The sequence below is a fragment of the Kogia breviceps genome, chromosome 13 (genome assembly GCF_026419965.1).
Source record: "Kogia breviceps isolate mKogBre1 chromosome 13, mKogBre1 haplotype 1, whole genome shotgun sequence".
In the NCBI taxonomy this organism is placed as follows: Eukaryota; Metazoa; Chordata; class Mammalia; order Artiodactyla; family Physeteridae; genus Kogia; species Kogia breviceps.
In genome coordinates, this window is record NC_081322.1 from 2,753,591 (window position 1) to 2,775,979 (window position 22,389).

Here is a 22,389-nt window from a genome sequence, read left to right on the forward strand (position 1 = left end):
TGAAAGGGATGTGGGAAAAAGAAAACAATTCGGGTGCAGTTGAGATATGCAGGGAAGCTTGTTATGAAAGTATTACCACATCACCATTAAGTTGATATTTTTCCTCTTGTCTTTGCTATTTACTCCTATAGTGATAATCTAATTTTCACCCTTTAGGCTCCTTTTTTAATCCCTTACTGTCTACTGGAGTCTATCAACTAAGGAAAAATCAAATAACAAATTTGTAGGTAAAGGCATATATTTTGCTCACAATTGAAGCCTGTTATTCTGGGACTAAGGGCTCATGTTTAAATAAAATAATGGGCTGTATAACAGATGTTTTCCTCAGAGATTTTTTCCCCCATTTTTCTGGGTTCCCAGATGGGTTTTGACTGCTTTTTAACAGGGTTTACCTTCAGCTCTATTTCTTGTCTAGATATTGTAATTATCAATACATCCTCATTGAATTAAAGTTGAATTATGATAGACAGGATTTCTCTTAGTGATAAAAGAAAACATTAAAATAATTTTAATAATTTATAGAGCACTTACTATGAAATATTAGTTAAAAGCAAGACTGAGTTAAATGTCTGTCTCAGCTCCGTGTCTCACTGGCTGTGTGGTTTATTGCAAGATATTTAACCTTTCTAAATTTTGGTTTCCTCATTTTTAAAAACACAGGATTTTAGTAAAGATCAAATCAAATAGCCCACAGCAAACTGCCTCATGTGGAGTAGTATCTCCATAATCATCAGCTGTTATTTTATTGTTTTTGTTTGTTTGTTTGTTTTTTGCGGTACGCGGGCCTCTCACTGTTGTGGCCTCTCCCGCTGCGGAGCACAGGCTCCGGACGCGCAGGCTCAGCGGCCACGGCTCACGGGCCCAGCCGCTCCGCGGCACGTGGGATCCTCCCGGACCGGGGCACGAACCCGCGTCCCCTGCATCAGCAGGCGGACTCTCAACCACTGCACCACGAGCGAAGCCTTTATTTTTGTTTTATACCAAGAATCAAACTAGGTGTTGGTGATGAATAAAACAGTGTCAGCCAATGCCTTAATGGGATATTTCTTCTGCATTTCATGATAATGATATTTAATCAGAGTCTCTGGTAGTATAAGGGATGATTAATCCTAGGACAGAGGTGGTAGGTGCAAGCGGCTTGCATACAGACTGATCTCGATTTGGCATTAATATTTATTCCCATAACTAAATGTAAAATTTTAATTACTTAATGCTGTGTGTACTAAACATGATTTGTCATTTGAAAATTATCTATATATACAGAAATTTGATTTCATGTACACACTTTATGAAAATATATCAAGTTTAAATGTTTACTATAATTATCTCTGGTCTTCACATCATATCTTTTGAGAGCTGTCTCTTTGGGAGAATGTTTTGAATAACATGGAGGGATTCTATTTTTAGCCACCAATTCAAGAGGTATCTCCTCTTTCTGAGGCGAAAACCGTTGTAGCAACTTTTAGTATGGATTCTGCTTTTTCTCTGAGATACAGATTTTGTTTCCTTTTCTAACAGAATGTTAGGGTCGCCAATTTCTCCTTCTCATCCCAAGTCTCCTGGATGTGGGTGTCCAAATTAGTCTCTAGGATCCTACAATGAAATTGGCGCAAACCTTTTTTTGTTGTGATGAATCATAACAATCTAAAGCTTACTGGTAATATCTAAACAAACCCATGTTATTTAAATAATGTGAAATTATTCCTTACATCTTTCTCTGCAAGTAAACATGTCCAAAATTTCTGCATAGTTTTCTACATGGTATTGATACAACAAGCAATTCAGTGAATTGGGAGCTTTAAGAAACTTAGATTAATGATACCACATTTTGACAACCAGATAATTGATTAATTTAATTTTCATTTTTTATAACATTTTTGTGGCATTACCTAGACAGAAACCTAATAGAAATAATCATATTTTTTATTTATCGGACATTTCAATAGAATTTTACAACAGAAGAACATTTCTTTACAAATGTAAGTTATTATTACTTTCCATGTCTAAAACAATATATGATTTAGGATTAAATCAAATAAGCAGGATTTTACCAAATAACCCAGGACTTATATGAGAATTAACACATATAATAAAAACTGGAGAATTTGTTTAAACGTTCTAAATTTGGGTCATGTCCCATCTAGAGAAATAACTTATATTAGTTCATATAATAAAAAGGAACACAAAAATAATACTTAATGAGATGGGAGTCAGAGACCCACAATAGACAGAAATTTGTGAACAAACATACATACAAGTAGGAACGTAAAATAAAAGTAATGGGGAAAAAAGTAAACAATATGTAAATACTAAGGAGGAAATGGAGGAATATGTAAAACTGTTACAAGTTTCCCCTTATATTGTCTTCAATATTTTTGACACAGCTGATGTTTTGTCAAGTTTTCACAAGTAGTGAATTTTCCCTAATAGCAAGTAAGGATTATACAAACTATATTTCTTATTTGTTGAAACTTTTAAAAAGTTGCAATGTTAAAATAATTGCTGTACGCAAAAGTCAGTGAAGTAAATTTAAAGGTCATTTGTTGAACTGTCTTATTTTATGGATGAGCAAACAAACCAGGCAGGTTAATTGAAGTCGTGGAGATCATCGTGTGAGTTACTGGCTGATCTGGGGATGGAACATATGTGCTCAAGCTTTTCTGCCTGCATCACCCTATAGCCACATTACAACAAAATGCTTCCATCTATCTGTGCTTTTTCAACAAACTTTTAAAATCTCTTTCCTTCTCTACCAACCTATTTCCTTCAATCAATAGCAAAACATCTTAAAGAAGTTACGTGTGCCACCTGTCTCTCCACTAGGGTGAATGAAACTCGGAGAGTGTGCAAGACTAGTCACTACAGTACAAAATAAATAAATAAATACATAAATAAAATGAGCACTTCTACTTACATTTACTTTTATTATAAGAAAACAAAGAATTAAATTTCCTGAAAAATTTATGTCAAATATCACAGTCAGATACTTCGGAGGACAATCCCTCTTTAGTTTGTTCAGAGTAATTTTAGTTTGTTCCTGTCCTCTTTCACTTTCAAAATTCGTCCAGTTTGGACAAAAGTTATATGGTCCCCATATAATTTGCATCTGTGGGTATATAAAAATACTCTGATAGACCAGTGGGAGTTTGAGAGCCTGGAAGTGTCCACTTGATCACTATTTCTCATTTGAGCATTTCAGTGTATTTCAACACATTATTATTAATGAAACATAACAAAAATGGCAAGTGTCTGAAAAATATTACTGCCAAAAAAAAATCTGTAGTTCTACGTTTGCAATCATAATGTAAACAGGAAGAAACCCCCAGAAAATGTCAGAGGGGATACTTTCAACCTTAAAACGACTAAAGCTATTTGTCAGCCCAACTATATGATGAAAGCTGAAAAGAAATAAACCAGGGAAATTTTTAAGAAGATTTCTTGAAATATTAATTTACATCATTATTATTAATTTTGAATGTTGCCCTAGGAATTTATATTAACAATTTGAGGTATAAGCTGTCATGATTGGCAAGATATTTAAAATTAAAAATCCATAAAATAGACTTATCTTCCAATTGTTTTGCAAAAATGTTTAGCAAGTCAATGCTTAACCCAAGTATTTTACAAAATATCACAAATTTCATTAAGCTTTAGAGTAGTAATAAACAGTTAGCATTTTTGAACACTTATTATGTCCCAGGGAATGTTTGAATATTTAGCATATATTAACTCATTTGGTCTTTAAAACAACTCTAGAGGGTAGAAATGATTATTATCCACACTTTAACTGATGATGAAACTGAATAACAAAGATTTTAAATAACTTTCCCAAGGCCCACAGATATTCTTTGTTGGAGGCAGTCTGGGGGATTTGTTTTTAATTATATCATTAGTGTAGTATTTTAATATAATTCAAATAAAAGCATTTATAGTGTAAGACATTTCAGATTGACTGTGTTTTTGGTCCATAAAAATGAAAAATAAGAACAACCACCTCTATTTTTGAAGTTTAATCTCCAGATTTATTTGCAGACATATGAAATAAACATATCTAAGTTTTTTCATTGCAGCATTGTTTGTAATGGCAACATTTGGAAATAACCCTAATGTTCATTATTTGGAGATTAAACAAATTACAGCAAAAAATATTTTTAAAAGGTCTGCTATACAAAAGAATTAGGACATATCCTATACAAATATATTGTTAAGTGGTGAAAAGCAAGATACAAACAATGTGTATCGTAGTCTGCCTTTTTTTAATAAAACATGGAAATAATTTATATTTATATTGGTATGTACATTCATAAAGACATTATGGAAGTTTAAAGAAAGGGAGGGAAAGGGAGGAATTAGTAAGTGTTTGTCTTGGGCAGCATTGAAGAACAGGGCTGTTTGGCTAGGGAACTGGGAAGAAAGGGAGATTTTTCACTTTATATTTTTCACTTATTAACTATGGTCTTATATTGTCTACCAAAATTAAATTAGCTTAAAATTTAAAAGGAGATTAAACTACTGTATCACAACTGATCATGTTGGCAAAGAGAGGTAAACAAATTTCAGAAAATAAATAGCCATGGTAGAAAATTAAGAATGAGAGATATGGGATGTAAGCGACATTTTTCCTGTTCAAGTGGCTCAAGTGTCAGAACCCCTGAAGGCAAAGTAGAGGAATGGAATGTGTCTTGTCACGAAGCAACAGATTTAGCTAGATTTTTTGGACAAAAGATAATAACAGTGGAAGAATCAAGCTCTTTCCTTTTAAGTTCATTTATCATGTGATGATAATGACTACTCTAGAATTAAGTAAAAATAGTTCTATTTGTAAGATAGTATGATCTCGAAATGACCAAAGTGATTTGGAGCAAAATGGATTTCAAATGAGTTGCAGAATTGTTCCTGGCATATTAGGATCTACCTTGTCAGTGTTAATTATAAAGGAAGCTTACATCAACTCTGAAAATAATCATGGACTTCACAAAACATGTTATTATATTTCTGAAAAGATTCCAACATGAATGCAAGTGATAAGTCTCCCAGTGATTCCAATGAAAAAGCAGCATTACTATTGTAAGAGTGTTCACATATTGTTTAAGGATAAATAGTTAGTGTGGACAAACTCCTTGTTTAGGAAAAGCATTTAAAAATTATTTTCTTCTAACGTGTCTCTGAAACTGCAATAATGTACTAGAGGGATTTGTTGGTATAATAGAAATCAGCTTTAACTTAAATTTAATTTTAATTTAATCTAAGGAGCAAGTGTATCCCCTGAATGAAAATCTGGGCACATTCCATGAAGTCTTTGCTTTCTCTTAGGCCATAAGATGTCCTTAAAAGATACTATTGGTTAAAAAATTCAGATGCCCAGTTCCCTTATTAATAAAAACTTGAAAATTCACTTAAACATATTCTTTTTATCTCAATTTTGTGGATAACTGAAGTGGAAAAGGGACATATTTGGCATCTTCTTATTTTCCCTGCTTGGGTTTCTATCTGTTCCTCTTCATTGTATTAACTGTGGGTGAAAGGGTGGAGGAAGAGTGGTATCAGGAGGCCTTATTGACCAGCACCACCCAAGATGGCATAGCTCACCCACCTAGCCCTTGGCAACAATCTAAAATTGCTTCTTCTTCTCATGAGTATCTCCATGGTCTCTTGAAAAGGTTCACTCTTTCTGGGCATCTTTTACCTGCAGGTCCTTCTTTTGATCTGGACAAATGGATCTTCTTCAGTTCGGTATTTATAGCCTTGTTCTCAGCCTCTGGAAACACAGAGCTCTTCCTCCAGCATTAGTTCAGTGTTTCCCTCCACGTATCCTCTGGATAACATCTAAAAGTAACTCATTCCAGCATGCTGTTGCTCGTAACCCATGTGAGACATTGGGAAATATTCAAATTTGCTCCAACAAATTCTGGAAGACTCCCAGGGCAGCACCGTTTCTGTGTTTGCCATCAGAGGATACAGTCAGTCTCTGGCCCTTTCAACTTCAGACTGTGTCCACCATGTCTACCAAATTATGAGGCCATAGGTTAAGCTCTCTAATTGGTTGCACTAAGTCCCATTGAAGCCCCCTTTTGTAGGCTGATGAGAGGAGAAGCGTTTCCTATATTACTCCTTACAATGGATGTGTTAGGGAACCATTGACCAAAACCACCCGCCCTGGCCAGGCATAATAATAACTGCTTGAATGAGTGGTCTCACAACAGGAGGTTCCAATAAGGAATATGGTGCTGCCACTGAAAACTAACTGGGAGAATTAGGGAGGGGCCAAAAGGCAAGAGGAGATGCCAGCCTGTAATATGTCCTGCCAACCTCCCAGAAACGCTCACAGTGGAATCCATCTTGGCTGAGAGATGCACCCGCCACCAGGAAGGACCCTGGCTCAGACCAAATATGGGCACGAGAAAGATGATTGGCCAGAGACACCAGAAAGCTAATCCCACTAGCATAAACCCTGAGATTAAGAGCCACATGGCAAAGCAGTTCTCCTGGGTTCCCTTACCCTCCTGCTCTCTGCCAGAGTGCCCCTTCCCGATAAAGTCTTTTGCTTTGTCAGTACATGTGTCTCCTCGGACAATTCATTCCCAAGTCTTAGACAAGAGCCTGCCTTCCGGTAACATATGGGGTGAATGGTAGGGTAAAAAAACCTACCAACTCTCTCCAAAATCTTCTCCTAAATTCCAATTATGTTCTCTCTCTCTCCGAACCTCCTGTATAGGCTGAAGGTGGTGGTCAGCAAAGTTGCTCATACCTAGTTGCTTCCATCATTTTTACCAAGTCTTGCATCATGGTCTCCCTTTCAACTCCTTTCTATTGCCATGGAGCCTAAAACTGAAAATGAGGCAATCATAGTTCTATTTTTATATCCTGTCACGCTTGCTAAGCTTAAGGGCATGCAAATCAAATGCACAGAGCTCTGATTTTGGCTCATGACTGGAATTTCACAGGGTAACCTTGAGAAGACAGCATGTTCCACCATAATTCCAGATATTGCTGGTATGTTTTATAGGAATATTTGTGATATATTTTTTATCTGTTGATAATAAATTATAAAATATTGCAATATATAAATATTTTAACATATAAAATAGAGATAATTAAAGTGAAATAACACATTTTACTTTTGTAATTAGAAGAGCATTGTTGTATAGGAAAATAAGATAATGTGTTGTTGTCAGTACGACCGAGGGCTCGAATTTAGGCGGCAAGGGGATGAAGAGAAAGTTTAAGAGGAAAGAATGAGGACGGGAGGGACACCAGGAGCCATTGTAAACAAGTGTTAATTTTATTGTTTATATGTACAGTTTTTATAAAATGTAGATATAGGAAGTTCAGGGAGTTAAAGCACATTAGGTTTTGTTTAAGATTAGGTTAGTTTTTTTTTTTCGTGGGAACAGTCTGTCCTTCAACTTTTTGATAACAATATTTTTGTCTTTTTTGTTTGTACTCAAAGTTTTTGTTATGACTGGGCATATTGTTTTTGACCTTGTGATAAACATTAGTAAAAAGGGGCTTTTATCTGTCCAGAATGGGCTTTACCTGTACCTGTCATGTACTGATCACCTCGGGGGAAACGTGGGTGGAGAAGTCCCAAGAGCGTAGGCTCCACCTTACTGAGGCAATGCATGAATGCCTGTCTCTATTGTGGGAGCCTGTGCTCAACTGGTCATTCTCCTCCAGGCCGAATACCCTTAACGGGCACGGCGCGCTCCACATCTCCCCCTGTAGTTTTTAAGTGTAGCAGATGTATTTGAGCCCGAACCATGAATTGATAACGCTTTTAACAGCTCTAAAAGCAATACCAAATAATTTTTAAACAAATAAGAAGTGTGAGTATTTTAATAAAAAACCACATAGAGTATTGTAAAAGATTAAAAGGATTGAATCTATTTAATTGGTGAAGAACCTTTTGTGTAATTTTAGCAGGGCTGACAAGGTTTAACCTAGATTTACCTATATTTTTATTATCTTTTTGTAAATTTTGTAAATCGAGACTCATGTCAGTATGGTGTCAGATACCCTGGAGATGTCTTTGTACCTGATATCAGGATGTTGTATTTTGAAATTTTAATGGGATAACACAAATGTACTGAAACTCACCGTGGCATATTAAAGACATCTGAGTTTTTAACAGTGTAAGTTGTTTTTTTAAAAAATTTTATAGCTTTTTAAAATCTTTTTAGTTTGATACTGTAAACGAAGGGATTTTATAGGGGGAAAACAACTGTGGAGTAGGGTGTATACATTTTTTTAAAATAGGCTTTTTTTTGGGATAGGAGCATAATCATTATAACATGAAGGTAATGAAAGGGGGGTTATTTTTAATTGTGTCTGATTAGGTTGGGCTCTTGTTGAAACTTTTTGAATTGACCAAAAGTTTTAAGTTTGATTTTTTTTTTGTTGTTTTTGGGGTATATTTTTACTAAATGAGATGTTTGTGTGGTTATTATGTAACTATAAATTGAAGTTTTGGTATTTGATTAAGCTTGAAAACAAATAGGTGGCTGAGTAGCGAAAGATGTTTAATTAAAAGGGTGTTGTGTATGTTTAATATGTAGATTTTTTATTTTTTTTAAACAATTTAGTCACATTAGTATGTACCCGAGGTGTAGGATCATCTTAGGTAACCACCCGTACAGTAGGAGGGTCAGGGAGATAAGCCCAGTAAACTTTTGTTTTAATCCGACGTGTTTGCAGGAGCGCCATCATCATTAGGAAGAGATGTATAGCGGTGAGGGGCTGATTATTGTTTACCAACTTTTGATGAGCAGTTTTGGTTAGTTGATGTATTTGGCCCATGATGGGGACTGGAGTTGGGAAATCTCTGGTGTAACATTTGGGGATCTGCCGTGGTGTTTTTTTATCTTGGGGGAAAACACAAACATAACCTTGGCCTTTGTGAAGGACCGGGTCAGGTCCTTGCCATTGACCAGTTATTAAATTTTTTTATTTTATGAACAGATTGGAGGGCCCTGAGGGATTTCACTGTCTTTTTGTGGCTGTGTCTCCTGATGGATTTATATTTAAAAAATTAAGCACATATAAGTCCATAGCTAATTGTGTATGTGGGGAATAGGTAAGCTTTTTATGTATAATAATATTTCCCTCTTTTAGTTTTTTAAGCATTGTTTTTAAGGAGGAATTAGTCTTTTTAATAATGGCCTGACCTTGAGAGTTATATGGGATATCTGTTTGGTGAGATATAAGATACACAGTACAAAAATTATGAAAGGTAGTGGAAGTATAAGCAGAGGTATTATCAGTTTTAATTTGTTATGGAATATTAAGTACAGAGAAGGCAGCAAGTAAATGGTTAGCCACATGTTTAAAAGCTTTTTTAGTTCGGGCGGTGGCAAAAATGAAACCTGAGTATTAACAATAACATGTAAAAATTTTAAATGTCCAAAAGGCTGATAAAGAGTCATATTCATTTGTCAAATATTATTAGGGAGTAATCTCCTTGGATTGATTTTATGTATAGGAACATTATGATGTGTAGGACAAACTGGGCAGGTTTTAACTATTTGACGGGCTTGTTTTTTAGTTACTTTAAACCTTTTGCGTAAGGAGGCAGCATTTTTATGGAAGTGAGAAGGACTTTGAGTGGCAAGTTTAAAAGGGGAGGCAAGAAAAATATGTGTGAGGCCATCAGCTAATGTATTTTTTTTGGCCAGACCTCTGGGGAGAGTGCTGTGAGCCCGAATATGTTCTATAAATATAGGGGCTATACGAAGGTCTAATGTTCTTTGAACTTTTTTAAAAAGGTGAAGTAATTTTTTATTAGCAGACACAATATATGTTTGTGGCAAGGCTTTTACTGTTGATATTATATATTGACTGTCTGAATAGATATTTATGGGACAAGAATATGTAGAAAGTGTTAAAGAGACAGCTTTTAATTTTGTTTTTTGAACAGACATGGTGTTATATTTATAGACAGTAGTGGTTTTGTGTTTCGAAGAGATGAATACAATAGCAATCATCCCAGTTTTGTTAGCGTTTAGAAAGACGGAGGGAGCTTTAAGAGGAATAGGGCTAATTTGAGAAAAAGAGGTTACAGGCACCTGTTGAAGAAACTGCAATAATTTATCAGCAGGCAGATGATATTTAATTTGTTTAGGAAAGGAAGCCAGGGCAATTTGCCATTTAAGAGAATTTTGTAACAATTTTTTTATTTTATTAGTGGTTAGTATAGGATACAATAAATAATTAGGTTTTTTATCCAGGAGTTGAATTACACGATGTTTTTCCTTGGTAGTTAAAATAGCTAAAAGGTTAATAACGGGATTAATAACATGTAAATGATGTAAAGCTAAATGAATTTATTTTAAAGGGCCATGAGATTGTCAAATCACAGCCAGAGGAAGTTTATTAGGAAGGCACATAATTAGATACAAAGGTTGAGAGATATCAACCCGGGTTATTTGGGCTTGAGAAAGGGCCCTGTTCAATTTTAGAAAGTTTTTTAGTTTTTATGTCTGAAGAAGGAAGTTTTTTTTAAGCATGTGTAGTATTTTTATTAATCTGACTATAAGTTACATTGGGATAATTTATCTGTGTTTTAACATCCTAGTATTGTCCTGTTTTTACTAACATATCGTAATTTACAGGGATGTTGGCTCTTTTATTATACATGGCAACCTTATTACATTGATCATTATATTTAGCCTTTTATCGCAAATAATCACCCCTAGATAAACAAGCCTGTGTTATGACCTTTTAATCCCCAGGACATAAAGCCTCTTTATTTAAGTTATCCAATAAAGAAAGAGTGAAAGGAGCAGTAGCTCCATATTGAGCAGTGGCTGTTTTTATTTTTTTTAGAACCTTAAAATTTAATGAGGAATACATTTGTTGGCCAGTCTGTAAAGTTACTGGAAAAGCATGGAAAGAAGACACATCTTTTTTCAATGTTTGAGCTTGTTGTAAAACAGCTTGAAGAGGGGATAAATCAGAAGTGGCTTTTTTATTCTGAATACTAATTGGGACCAACAATGGAGTAGAAGGCCGACTGAGGGGAGGTGTAGGAGCAGAGGGAAAAAGCGAGGACGGAAAAGAGCGGGGAAGCTCCGCCCTAAGTTCTGGAGGCTTCCCTGAAATAACAGGATAAGCATCTAAATCATCATCTCAATAATTATTGGTGCCAATTTCCACCCCTTGGGAAGTAAGTATAGGAGGAGGAGGAAGAAGAGTATCAACATAAGGAGCATGAGAGGTTGTTTCCTCCGCTGGTTTCAGGACTTCGAAAGGAGACAACTGATCTTTCAATTTTTTTTTTTGACTTAACCGAAACCATTTTTTATTTTATGTAGAGGATCAAGGAATTTTTGAATTTGAGTTCACAAGTCATGGTTTTAGGAGGCAAAGCAGCCGTGTCTCTAACATACAATTGATTTTTAAATTTTTGTCTCATTTTGTGTCAAGCTTTAAGATTAAGAGTATCCTCCTCCGGAAACCATGGGCATAATTCTTGCACTGTTTTGAAAAACTGTTTCAAAGCAGACTTGGAAATTGAAACTCCCTAGTCTTTTAGCAAAGCTTGCAATGTAACTATAAAATAAGTACGCTCAACAGACTGTTTTTGTCCCATTTTATTCTCGTTGTCCTTGTCCCCTCTCAAGACAGGGTCCCCTTACCTGAATGTAACTTGTACAACAGTTTGTCACGTCTTTTATGTCCCTGTTCGGGCGCCACTTGTTGTCAGCACGACCGAGGGCTCGAATTTAGGCGGCAAGGGGATGAAGAGAAAGTTTAAGAGGAAAGAATGAGGACGGGAGGGACACCAGGAGCCATTGTAAACAAGTGTTAATTTTATTGTTTATATGTACAGTTTTTATAAAATGTAGATATAGGAAGTTCAGGGAGTTAAAGCACATTAGGTTTTGTTTAAGATTAGGTTAGTTTTTATTTCGTGGGAACAGTCTGTCCTTCAACTTTTTGATAACAATATTTTTGTCTTTTTTGTTTGTACTCAAAGTTTTTGTTATGACTGGGCATATTGTTTTTGACCTTGTGATAAACATTAGTAAAAAGGGGCTTTTATCTGTCCAGAATGGGCTTTACCTGTACCTGTCATGTACTGATCACCTCGGGGAAAACGTGGGTGGAGAAGTCCCAGGAGCGTAGGCTCCACCTTACTGAGGCAATGCATGAACGCCTGTCTCTATTGTGGGAGCCTGTGCTCAACTGGTCATTCTCCTCCAGGCCGAATACCCTTAACGGGCATGGCGTGCTCCACAATAATGTAGCTTTTAAAATATTTATCTGAAATCCCTTCAAATTATTTTAGTGGGATTTAGTTAGATTATCCACCTGTAAGAGACCACTAAGTGTTATTCTGAACACAAAGGAAAGATTGGCTCCCTGCCAGCCTTCTTGACTGACGTTGATGGAATGATAAAACAGTCAGCATCTGCCTGTTCTTCTACAGGACATTATGTTACCATTGCATCTGGGTCACAATCCCTTGGAGTTTATTATCACTGTTTCTAATCCTAGGTAAAGAGTCCTGACAGCACCAGAGTAGTTCAAACATTTTAGACTTTTCTACCGTGAGATAAAGGATTAATGTCAGGTAAGGATACATTTTCCAAGGTACCTTAGGGATTGGTTAGTTGGACAAGTTGTGCCTGTAAAAAGAGAAAGTTAGAAGTACTGTAATGAAAACCATTTGGGCAGATACTGGATTGAATGCCAGATTCAGGACTTCAAAGAAATGCAAATCAGCCAAGCCTGAAGCTTCATTGTAAAATCAAGGCTGCTTTGGGGAAAGCCCAGTCTGCTAAAGAGAGAAGAGAATGGAGAGGGCTGAGCATAGACCTATCACTTAGGTTTTTTCCTAGGCCTATCCTCTTCCTACTCCCACTTCTTTTAGATCCTCCTTATTACTCAGCATGAAATTTCTCTTTATCTATTATACACTTCTTTTTATGAATTTAACCACGTTAATGTTTTCTATAAACCCACCACATGCATGCCTAAACTTATTCTATGCTTAACAAATCATACACTGATATATATCTCTGAAGAATTTAAGAATAGGCAAGAATTTAAGACCCTGCCCTCTGACAAGCTCGGTCACTTCCACATTTTATGAGATAGATGAACTGGATGGGGTTCTTAACCTCTGAAATCTCCAGTAAGGAATTTAGACCTAAAATTATAAAGAACAAATAACTGTTAAGGGGTTTTGTATGAAATGTTCAGGGTTGTGCTTCATGATGAAAATCCAGCAATAGTATATTTAGGGTGAAAACAAGTTGGGGAGAAGAAATGGATTATGAGTCTTTAGGAAAAGCCATATAGGAAGTAAATAAGAAGGATGGATATGAAAGGCTCTGGTGAAAATGATGGCGTGGTGGCTACTAGAGATTCAATGAAGGAAGCATCATAGACATTTTACCTACCCATAAAGGAAACAAAATGGCATAGCTGGCATCCATGGAAATTTGATAAATTTGTGGCATTGCCCAAGCATTGTGTATTTCTCTTTTAGATGTCATGCTTAATAATATAGGGTGAAAGGTTTAATATTTATTGCACAAGAGATGTACCAAGGATCTAATATTTGATATATAATCATCTTTCTTAGAGATGATTAGTCCTAACTCTTATGCACTTGGCATTTAATTTTTTTTAAACATCTTTATTGGAGTATAATTGCTTTACAATGGTGTGTTAGTTTCTGCTGTATAAAATAGTGAATCAGCTATATGCATACATATATCCCCATATCCCCTCCCTCTTGTGTCTCCCTCCGACCCTCCTTATGCCACCCCTCTAGGTGGTCACAAAGCACTGAGCTGATCTCCCTGTGCTATGCGGCTGCTTCCCACTAGCTATCTAATTTACATGTGGTAGTGTATATATGTCCATGCCACTCTCTCACTTCGTCCCAGATTACCCTTCCCCCTCTCCGTGTCCCCAAGTCCATTCTCTACGTCTGTGTCTTTATTCCTGTCCTGCCCCTAGGTTCATTAGAACCATTTTTTTTTTTTGATTCCATAGTATGTGTTAGCATAAGGTATTTGTTTTTCTCTTTCTGACTTGCTTCACTCTGTATGATAGACTCTAGGTTCATCCACCTCACTACAAATAACTCAGTTTCGTTTCTTTTTATGGCTGAGTAATATTCCAGTGTAAATATGTGCTACATCTTCTTTATCCATTGACCCGTCAATGGACACTTAGGTTGCTTCCATGTCCTGGCTATCGTAAATAGAGCTGCAATAAACATTGTGGTACATGACACTTTTTGAATTATGATTTTTTCAGGATATATGCCCAGTAGTGGGATTGCTGGGTCATATGGTAGTTCTATTTTTAGGTTTTTAAAAAACCACCATACCGTTCTCCATAGTGGCTGTATCAATTTACATTCCTACCAACAGTGCAAGAGGGTTCCCTTATCTCCACACCCTCTCCAGCATTTATTGTTTGTAGGTTTTTTGATGAATGCCATTCTGACTGGTGTGAGGTGATAATTCATTGTAGTTTTGATTTGCATTTCTCTAATGATTAGTGATGTTGAGCATCTTTTCATGTGTCTGTTGGCAATCTGTATATCTTATTTGGAGAAATATCTATTTAGGTCTTCTGCCCATTTTTGGATTGGGTTATTTGTTTTCTTGATATTGAGCTACATGAGCTGCTTGTATATTTTGGAGATTAATCCTTTATCAGTTGCTTCATTTGCAAATATTTCCTCCCATATGGAGGGTTGTCTTTTCTTGTTTATGGTTTCCTTTGCTATGCAAAAGCTTTGAAGTTTCATTAGGTCCCATTTGTTTATTTTTGTTTTTATTTCCATTTCTCTAGCAGGTGGGTCAAAAAGGATCTTGCTGTGATTGATGTCATAGAGTATTCTGCCTATGTTTTCCTCTAAGAGTTTGATAGTATCTGGCCTTACATTAAGTCTTTAATCCATTTTGAGTTTATTTTTGTGTATAGTGTTGAGGAGTGTTCTAATTTCATTCTTTTACATTTAGCTGTCCAGTTTTCCCAGCACCACTTATTGAGAGGCTGTCTTTTCTCCATTGTATGTTCTTGCCCCTTTTATTAAAGATAAGGTGACCATATGTGTGTGGGTTCAACTCTGGGCTTTCTATCCTGTTCCATTGATCTATATTTCTGTTTTTGTGCCAGTACCATACTGTCTTGATTACTGTAGTTTTGTAGTATAGTCTGAAGTACAGGAGCCTGATTCCTCCAGCTCTGTTTTTCTTTCTCAAGATTGATTTGGTTATTCGTGGTCTTTTGTGTTTCCATACAAATTGTGAAATTTTTTGTTCTAGTTCTGTGAAAAAAGCCATTGGTAGTTTGATAGGGATTGCACTGAATCTGTAGATTGTTTTGGGTAGTATAGTCATTTTCACAATGTTGATTCTTCCAATCCAAGAACATGGTAGATCTCTCCATCTGTTTGTATCATCTTTAATTTCTTTCATCAGTGTCATAATTTTCTGCATACGGGTGTTTTGTCTCCTTAGCTAGTTTTATTCCTAGGTATTTTATTCTTTTTGTTGCCATGGTAAATGGGAGAGTTTCCTTAATTTCACTTTCAGATTTTTCATCACTATTGTATAGGAATGCAAGAGATTTCTACGCATTAATTTTCTATCCTACTACTCTATCAAATTCATTGATTAGCTCTAGTAGTTTTCTGGTAGCATCTTTAGGATTCTCTAGATATAATATCATGTCACCTGCAAACAGTGATAGTTTTACTGTTCTTTTTCCAATTAGGATTCTTTTATTTCTTTTTCTTCTCTGATGCCGTGTCTAAAATGTCCACAACTATATTGAATAGTAGTAGTGAGAGTGGGCAACCTTGTCTTGTTCCTGATCTTAGAGGAAATGGTTTCAGTTTTTCCCCATTGAGAACGATCTTGGCTGTGGGTTTGTCATATAAGGCCTTTGTTATGGTGATGTAGGTTCCCTCTATGCCTACTTTCTGCAGAGTTTTTATCATAAACAGGTGTTGAATTTTGTTGAAAGCTTTTTATGCGTCTGTTGAGATTATCATATGTTTTTTGCCCTTACGTTTGTTACTATGGTGTATCATATTGATTGATTTGTGTATATTGAAGAATCCTTGCATTCCTGGGATAAACCCCACTTGATCATGGTGTATGATCCTTTTAATTTGCTGTTGGATTCTGTTTGCTAGTATTTTGTTGGGGATTTTTACATCTACGTTCATCAGAGATATTGGCCTGTTGTTTTGTTTTTTTGTAACATCTTTGTCTGGTTTTGGTATCAGGGTGATGGTGGCCTCTTAGAATGAGTTCCGGAGTGTTCCTGTCTCTGCTATATTTTGGAAGAGTCTGAGATGGAAAGGTGTTCATTCTTCTCTAAATGTTTGATAGAATTCGCCTGTGAAGCCACCTGGTTCTGGGCTTTGTTTGTTGGTAGATTTTTAATCACAGTTTCAATTTCAGTGCTTGTGATTGGTCTGTTGATATTTTCTATTTCTCCCTGGTTCAGTCTCAGAAGGTTGTGCATTTTATTGGCATATACTTACTTTTAGTAATCTCTCATGATCTTTTGTACTTCTGCAGTGTTGGTTGTTACTTCTTTTTCATTTCTAATTTTATTGATTTGAGTTTTCTCCTTTTTTTCTTGATGAGTCTGGCTAATGGTTTATCAATTTTGTTTATCTTCTCAAAGAACCAGGTTTTAGTTTTATTGATCTTTGCTATTGCTTCCTTCATTTCTCTTTCATTTATTTCTGATCTGATCTTTATGATTTCTTTCTTTCTGCTAACTTTGGGGTTTTTTTTCCTCTTTCTCTGATTGCTTTAGGTGTAAGTTTAGGTTGTTTATTTGCGGTTTTTTCTTGTTTTTTCAGTTAGTATTGTATTGCTATAAACTTCCCACCTAGAACTGCTTTTGCCGGATCCCACAGATTTTTGTTCATCGTGTTTTCATTGTCATTTGTTTCTAGGTATTTTTTATTTCCTCTTTGATTTCTTCAGTGATCTCTTGGTTATTTAGTAGCATATTGTTTAGCCTCCATGTGTTTGTATTTTTTACAGTTGTTTCCCTGTAATTGATATCTAGTCTTACAGCGTTGTGGTTGGAAAAGATGCTTGATACAGGGGTGGGACCTAGGCTGGGTGACGTTCAAGCATGGGGCAGGGCCTCTGCTTAAGACCTGCATGGAAGGGGAGAGGCAGCATGTCGAAAGGAGGGCCTTTGGAGTGTGGAATTCTGGAGCTTGGAGGTAGGGACCTGAGTGAGGGTGTGTGGGTGGGGTTTAGGCCCAGCACATTGGAGGGGGTGTCAGAGGGGGTCTCCGAGTGTAGAGGTGAGGCCTTGGGTGGGAGTGCAGGGGCGGGCCTTGGGCTCTGCTCTGCAGGAGGGAGACTCCGAGGGCAGAGGATTAGGCCCGGGGGCCCAACAGGCTCCCCAGCGCCTAAGTGGACAGGGAAAGTGCTGGCCATGTTCCCTTCCCTTCCTTTGTGCCCCTCCCCCACCATCTCCCCCAGAGTCTCCCCCATCGCCGCTGGACCCCTAACTGTGGGTGGGTCCCACTGGGTGTAGGAACTCCTCCCCTCCCCCAGCCACCCCTCACAGGTGCTGGTCCTGGAAGTCCAGCCTTTACTGTTGCTCCCCCTTCTGTCCTTCCTACTCCCTTAGGACCTGTGCGGCTGGAGGGGGCCTTGGTGGGCAGAGGATCAGGCCTGGGATCTCAACAGGTGGCTGGGGGTCCAAGTGTGCAGGGGAAACCTGGCCACGCTCCCTTTTGATCCTCTGCCCTCCCAATGGTTCCCCAATTCCCCCCTTCGGGCGTGGGATCCCTTCCCTTCCCTCAGCCACCCCTCAGGGGTGCCAGTCCCATCCCACCTCCACTTCTCCTCCCCCCTTACTCCCCCCATGCCCTGCATCCTACCCCATTACTGGGGGTTCCTCCCATCCCCTTAGGTGTCCATGGTCCCCCACCGGTGCCTGGTAGCTGCCCTAGTTGTGAGGAGTCATGAATTCCGTGTCCTCCAAGTATGCCATCTTGACTCTGCACCCCCTAATTTTTTTTTTTTGCGGTATGCGGGCCTCTCACTGTTGTGGCCTCTCCCGTTGCGGAGCACATGCTCCGGACGCACAGGCCTAGCGGCCATGGCTCACGGGCTTAGTTGCTCCGCGGCATGTGGGATCTTCCCGGACCAGGGCACGAACCCGTGTCTCCTGCATTGGCAGGCGGATTCTCAACCACTGCGCCACCAGGGAAGCCCTGCACCCCCTAATTTTTATATTGATTTGAGACACACTGTCATTGTTACTTTTAATTTAACTTGATTTTTGTTTCATTTATTAACAATGCCTCTCCAATAACATACAAACTTTAAAGTAAATTCTGTGTGACTCTCATAACACTAGAATTAATCACTTGACGGATTTTCACCTATGTGAAAAAGCTGGTGTTTAATTGTCTTCACACTCATTTTTTTTTCTTTTTTTAATTTTTATTTTATATTGGAATATAGTTGATTAACAATGTTACATTAGTTTCAGGTGTACAGCAAAGTGATTCAGTTATATATTTAATATATTCATGTAGCTATTCTTTTTCAAATTCTTTTCCCATTTAGGTTATTATAGAATATTGAGCAGAGTTCCCTGTGCTATATAGTAGGTCCTTGTTGGTTATGTATTTTAAATATAACAGTGTGTACATGTCGATCCCAAACTCCCTATCTACCCCTCCTCCCACTTCCCCCCTTATATCATTTTCAAATAAACACAGTTTGTTTTTTCCCTATTCAATCTCAATAACTTGTTTCATTTTCATCTCTTACTCTTCTGGTTAGGAGCTCTGGTATCATGCTAAATAGGAGTGGTGATTGTGGGTACACTTGTCTTGCTGTTGTTTGTAACAACAATGTTTAAGATTTTGCCATTATGAAGGGTATTTTGTAATTATCCTCTTGCAGATTAAGGAAGCTCACTTTCATTCTGAGGTTGATGAGAATTTTTGCTGTGTGTGTTACATTTTATCAAACACTTTTTCTAAACCTATTGAGTTGATTATATGATATTTTTTCTCCTTTAATCTATAAATGTCATTAAGTACACCAACACATTTTTCTAATGTTAGAGTGATCTTACATTCCTGGATAAACCCAACTTGGTCATGATGATAGTGTATAATTTAGTTAATTTTGATAAAAAATAAACAATATTTTGTTCAGGATTCTTGTTTTGGTAAACATGAGTGTAATTAGCCTGGGACTTCCTGTTCTTTTTATTTTTAAACATCTTTATCTGAGTATAACTGTTTTACAATAGTGTGTTAGTTTTTCCTTTACAACAAAGTGAATCAGTTATACATATACATATGTTCCCATATCTCTTCCCTCTTGCGTCACCCTCCCTCCCACCCTCCCTATCCCACCCCTCTAGGTGGTCACAAAGCACAGAGGTGAACTACCTGTGCTATGCGGCAGCTTCCCACTAGCTATCTAATTTACTTTTGGTAGTGTGTATATATCACTGCCACTCTCTCACATTGTCACAGCTTACCCTTCCCCCTCCCCATATCCTCAAGTCCATGCTCTAGTAGGTCTGTGTTTTATTCCAGTCCTACCACTAATCTCTTCATGACATGTTTTTTTCTTAGATTCCATATATATGTGTTAGCATATGGTATTTGTTTTTCTCTTTCTGACTTACTTCACTCTGTATGACAGACTCCAGGTCTATCCACCTCATTACAAATAACTCAGTTTCATTTCTTTTTATGGCTGAGTAATATTCCATTGTATATATGTGCCACATCTTCTTTATCCATTCATCTGTTGATGGGCACTTAGGTTGCTTCCATGTCCTGGCTATCGTAAATAGAGCTGCAATGAACATTGTGGTACATGACTCTTTTTGAATTATGGTTTTCTCAGGGTATATGCCTAGTAGTGGGATTGCTGGGTCATATGGTAGTTCTATTTGTAGTTTTTTAAGGAACCTGCATACTGTTCTCCATAGTGGCTGTATCAATTTACATTCCCACCAGCAGTGCAAGAGGGTTCCCTTTTCTCCACACCCTCTCCAGCATTTATTGTTTCTAGAGTTTTTGATGATGGCCTATCTGACCTGTGTGAGGTAGATATCTCATTGTAGTTTTGATTTGCGTTTCTCTAATGATTAATGATGTTGAGCATTCTTTCATGTGTTTGTTGGCTATCTGTATATCTTCTTTGGAGAAATGTCTATTTAGTTCTTCTGCCCATTTTTGGATTGGGTTGTTTGTTTTTTTGTTATTGAGCTGCATGAGTTGCTTATAAATTTGGGATATTAATCCTTTGTCAGTTGCTTCATTTGCAACTATTTTCTCCCATTCTGAGGGTTGTCTTTTGGTCTTGTTTATGGTATCCTTTGCTGTGCAAAAGCTTTTAAGTTTCGTTAGATCCCATTTGTTTATTTTTGTTTTTATTTCCATTTCTCTAGGAGATGGGTCAAAAAGGATCTTGCTGTGATTGATGTCATAGAGTGTTCTGCCTATGTTTTCCTCTGAGAGTTTGATAGTGTCTGGCCTTACATTTAGGTCTTTAACCCATTTTGAGTTTATTTTTGTGTATGGTGTTAGGGAGTGTTCTAATTTCATACTTCTACAGGTAGCTGTCCAGTTTTCCCAGCACCACTTATTGAAGAGGCTGTCTTTTCTCCACTGTATTTCCTTCCCTCCTTTTTCAAAGATAAGGTGACCATATGTGTGTGGGTTCAACTCTGGGCTTTCTATCCTGTTCCATTGATCTATATTTCTGTTTTTGTGCCAGTACCATACTGTCTTGATTACAGTGGTCTTGTAGTATAGTCTGAAGTCAGGGAGCCTGATTCCTCCAGCTCCATTTTTCGTTCTCAAGATTGCTTTGGCTATTTGGGGTCTTTTGTGTTTCCATACAAATTGTGAAATTCTTTGTTCTAGTTCTGTAAAAAATGCCAGTGGTAATTTGATAGGGATTGCATTGAATCTGTAGATTGCTTTGGGTAATGGAGTCATTTTCACAATGTTGATTCTTCCAATCCAAGAACATGGTATATTTCTCCACCTATTTATATCATCTTTAATTTCTTTCATCAGTGTCTTATAGTTTTCTGCATACAAGTCTTTTGTCTCCTTAGGTAGGTTTATTCCTAGATATTTTATTCTTTTTGTTGCAATGGTAAATGGGAGTGTTTTCTTAATTTCCCTCTCGGATTTTTCATCATTAGTGTATAAGAATGCCAGAGATTTCTGTGCATTAATTTTGTATCCTGCTACTTTACCAAATTCATTGATTAGTTCTAGTAGTTTTCTGGTAGCATCCTTAGTATTCTCTATGTATAGTATCATGTCATCTGCAAACAGTGACAGCTTTACTTCTTCTTTTCCTATTTGGATTCCTTTTATTTCTTTATTTCCTGATTGCTGTGGCTAGAACTTCCAAAACTGTGTTGAATAAGAGTGGTGAGAGTGGGCAACCTTGTCTTGTTCCTGACCTTAGTGGAAATGGTTTCAGTTTTTCACCATTGAGAACAATGCTGGCTGTGGGTTTGTCATATATGGCCTTTATTATATTGAGGAAAGTTGCCTCTATGCCTACTTTCTGCAGGGTTTTTATCATAAATGGGTGTTGAATTTTGTCAAAAGCTTTCTCTGCATCTATTGAGATGATCATATGGATTTTCTCCTTCAGTTTGTTGATATGGAGTATCACGTTGATTGATTTGCGTATATTGAAGAATCCTTGCATTCCTGGAATAAACCCCACTTGATCATGGTGTATGATCCTTTTAATGTGCTGTTGGATTCTGTTTGCTAGTATTTTGTTGAGGATCTTTGCATCTATGTTCATCAGTGATATTGGCCTATAGTTTTCTTTCTTTGTGACGTCTTTGTCTGGTTTTGGTATCAGGGTGATGGTGGCCTCATAGAATGAGTTTGGGAGTGTTCCTCCCTCTGCTATCTTTTGGAAGAGTTTGAGAAGGATAGGTGTTAGCTCTTCTCTAAATGTTTGATAGAATTCGCCTGTGAAGCCATCTGGTCCTGGGCTTTTGTTTGTTGGAAGATTTTTAATCACAGTTTCAATTTCAGTGCTTGTGATTGGTCTGTTCATATTTTCTATTTCTTCCTGGTTCAGTCTTGGCAGGTTGTGCATTTCTAAGAATTTGTCCATTGCTTCCAGGTTGTCCATTTTATTGGCATAGAGTTGCTTGTAGTAATCTCTAATAATCTTTTGTATTTCTGCAGTGTCAGTTGTTACTTCTCCTTTTTCATTTCTAATTCTATTGATTCGAGTCTTCTCCCTTTTTTTCTTGATGAGTCTGGCTAATGGTTTATCAATTGTATTTATCTTCTCAAAGAACCAGCTTTTACTTTTATTGATCTTTGCTATTGTTTCCTTCATTTCTTTTTCATTT